The 3,111-nt window shown below is 37.1% G+C and overlaps 1 pseudogene; it reads right to left on the minus strand.

Annotated features, from left to right (window-relative positions):
- Positions 1-1,078: 1,078 nt before the first annotated feature.
- Positions 1,079-1,218, minus strand: LOC136321486 (U2 spliceosomal RNA; annotated as a pseudogene).
- Between the last annotated feature and the right edge of the window lie 1,893 nt (positions 1,219-3,111).

The raw sequence follows: 3,111 nt of genomic DNA on the forward strand, positions 1-3,111 counted from the left end.
ATCCTAGGCATGGTGGTGGGGATTCAGTAAAAGTGACATAGAGGTGAAACTAACCAGACTTAAAAGAGAGAGTATAGTTTGTAATGGCCCTGTGTTTACACAATGTAGATAAAGTACAACTGTTAAAATATTAGGAAAAATGGGAAGAGCATGCCCCAAATTTAACTTTTTGGACTGATAATCAGATCAAATATTATTCTGATGCTATTATGTTTATAAGTGTGATAAAGTAAGTGGTATATTCCATCCTTCCTCATGTTCTTGAAAATCAGGATTAGCTTTGTAGCAGAAAGTTTATATACAGATGTAGTATAAAAGAAGTTAAACTCCTCTAGTCCTGAATTTTAATGATGAGGTATTTCATACACATATATTGAATCCATCTAGTAGACAAATTCTCAGACAGCTTCCAATGATCCCAGTCTTCTCAAAGTCGTCACCCGGTATAAGCCTGTAAAGCCAGTAGCCACGGCCACCAACACAGCTGCTTGGCCCATGCACATGCAAGTTTGCATAGGATTCGGACAGATGGTAATGAAACAATGGAACTGATGGGCCATTAGCTTTAATCCTAGCTTGCACCGGGTGGGCAAGAAATACACACAGTGGGAAAACACTTCCCTTTCCATTCAGGGCTCCCAAAGCCACTGCCTTATCCAAGTATCCTAGAATCAAAAGTTTCTACCTCACCAGCCTTATTTACCTTTGTTCCCCATCTCCTTCTCTCTGCACAAACTCTGCACAGATTGGCTTTTCCTTTAGCAGTCCACCATTGTGGCTGCTGCTTCTTTCCTCCACGTGGCCTTTCTCTGCTCTCTTCCTGCATGGGCTCCTCTGCCCCACTTTATAATGTAGAAATCAAAAACCTTTAATCCAATATATAAATACAAACAAGGAAGTCTCTGATACAAAGTCATTTATCTGAGGCATAATGGGATTCCTCATGAGAGTGCACCACCCCACATCATGCAACAGTCAAGGGTGTAGGGAAAAGCTTAGTTTTGAAAAGATATTAGTATTAAAAGGATGAGAAAGGCTTAGTCTTAAAACTAAGCCTAATATAACGACCCTGCCTGCTACAGCCTGTCCCCCACACCCAATGCAAACTGTAAGTGAGCAAACATATATATCATATTTACAAACTTATTTGACCCACAAAGCTCAACTTTGAATAACTTGCTTCTACACTTGATCTTAGCCAAAAGGCCGAGAAGCAATGAATAACTTGCTTCTAACAAATAAGGGCAAATAAGACAACATTGAGGACTGCCACTTCTATGATTACAGTATAAAAGACTGTAGCCTCCATTTTGCCAGGAGACTCAATGTGGCTTTCTCAGATTGCATGCTTTGATGAAATCAGCTACCATGTTGAATACTCAAGGAATTCAGCATGGCCTCTATTCAAAGGTGAGCTATGAACTGGAACCTTCAGTTCAAAACATAAAAAACTAAATTCAACCAACAGCCATGTGAGCTTGGAAGAGGCTCTACCCCAGCTGAGTCTTCAGATTGGATTTCAGCCCTGGGCAACACTTTAATTATAGCATGGCACAAACTCTTGAATATTGCGTTCCTAAGGATTGGCGTACAGTCAGTACTCTGTAAATATTTGTGGAGTGAGTGAATACAGTAGAGCACATTTTTAGAACACACACAATGTAAAGAATTATTGACTTCTGACCTGTGGTGGCACAGTGGATAAAGCATTGACCTGGAAATGCTGAGGTCGCCGGTTCGAAAGCCTGAGATTGCCTGGTCAGGGCACATGTGGGAGTTGATGCTTCCTGCTCCTCCCCCCTGTCTCTCCTCTCTCTCTCTGTCTCTGTCTCTCTCTCTCTCCCTCCCTCTCTCTATCTAAAATGAATAAATAAAAAAAAAGAATTATTGTCTTGTAATTTATCTAAGATATGGTCAATAAGTTTTTAAGTTCCTAATAGAAAACGTTTAAAAAAATGGTTCTTGAAGAGTTAACCATCCTCTGGAAACTATCAAGTACAGTTTTGTGGTTAGAAAAGAGAGTCCTATTCTTATATGGATAAAATGATTGCACAAGGAACAGGGTTGTCTGCTAAGTGTTTTCAGCTAATTATGTCTTAATGAATTTCTTTCAGATTTGTGGAACATATACTGCCTCTTGATATAGAGCTATTTCTAATTATGGGGTACTTGAATACAAAAATTCAGGATGGGTTTATTGATTGCTTATTAATTAATCTGAAAGGAGGTCAGAGGTTGAAAAGTGAAACTAAGGGATAAGTACTGTCAACAGATGACCAGCTGCAGATAAAGGACACAATTCAGCATACAGCAATCCCCAAGGAGTTTAGTCTTCTAAATGAACTTACCGTACATAGAATGTGAAATATGAAGGCATTATGACTTCCTAGTATTTTAATATAGAAATTACTCACTAGTAGGGTTAGAAATACAATTCTGTTAGGTTCTTGCTGAACTAAATCCTAGTTTTTCTTTTCTTACTAGGTATAGACAATAATTGGAAAAGTACATTTCTACTAATACCCTAATACCAAGAGAGATTTGGAGACGGTGGTGTTGGAAATGTATGCTGTCTTAGAGTGATTTATAATTAAAAGTAAAAGGTACATCATAATTTTACCAAATAAAAGGAAGACATATTTATTTGCTTTTAACCTAAGTTAATTAATAGTTTTACTATTCAGAAACATTTTTATATTTTATGAAAAGTAGATGCTATTTATCTTAAGAGATTTCCAAGAAAAAAATATGCTGCCATTTATAATTGTAAAGCATAAACAATTGTAAAATGCTCCCTGATTTCAGAGATGATAAAATGTGTTAAAATGTGAATTATAAAATATTATATGGGTGACTAAGTCACCAGGCCATGAGTGTAAACTTGGATGTTTCAGGGAGACATAAGATGAAGTCTTGCTTTTCTGTTCATGTTAGATGCAGCTCATTCTATTATCTTCTAGGCACAATGCAAAAAAAAACATTGATTCCTCCAGCTTCAGTAAGTAAAAAATATTAAGTTATGAGTATATATTAAGTGAGACATTCTCCCAGTTTTCACTAAAAATGCCTGTGTTTTCAATTCTCAATAAAAGTCTAGGCCCTGAGGATATA

Source organism: Saccopteryx bilineata, chromosome 1 (genome assembly GCF_036850765.1).
Source record: "Saccopteryx bilineata isolate mSacBil1 chromosome 1, mSacBil1_pri_phased_curated, whole genome shotgun sequence".
Lineage (NCBI taxonomy): Eukaryota > Metazoa > Chordata > Mammalia > Chiroptera > Emballonuridae > Saccopteryx > Saccopteryx bilineata.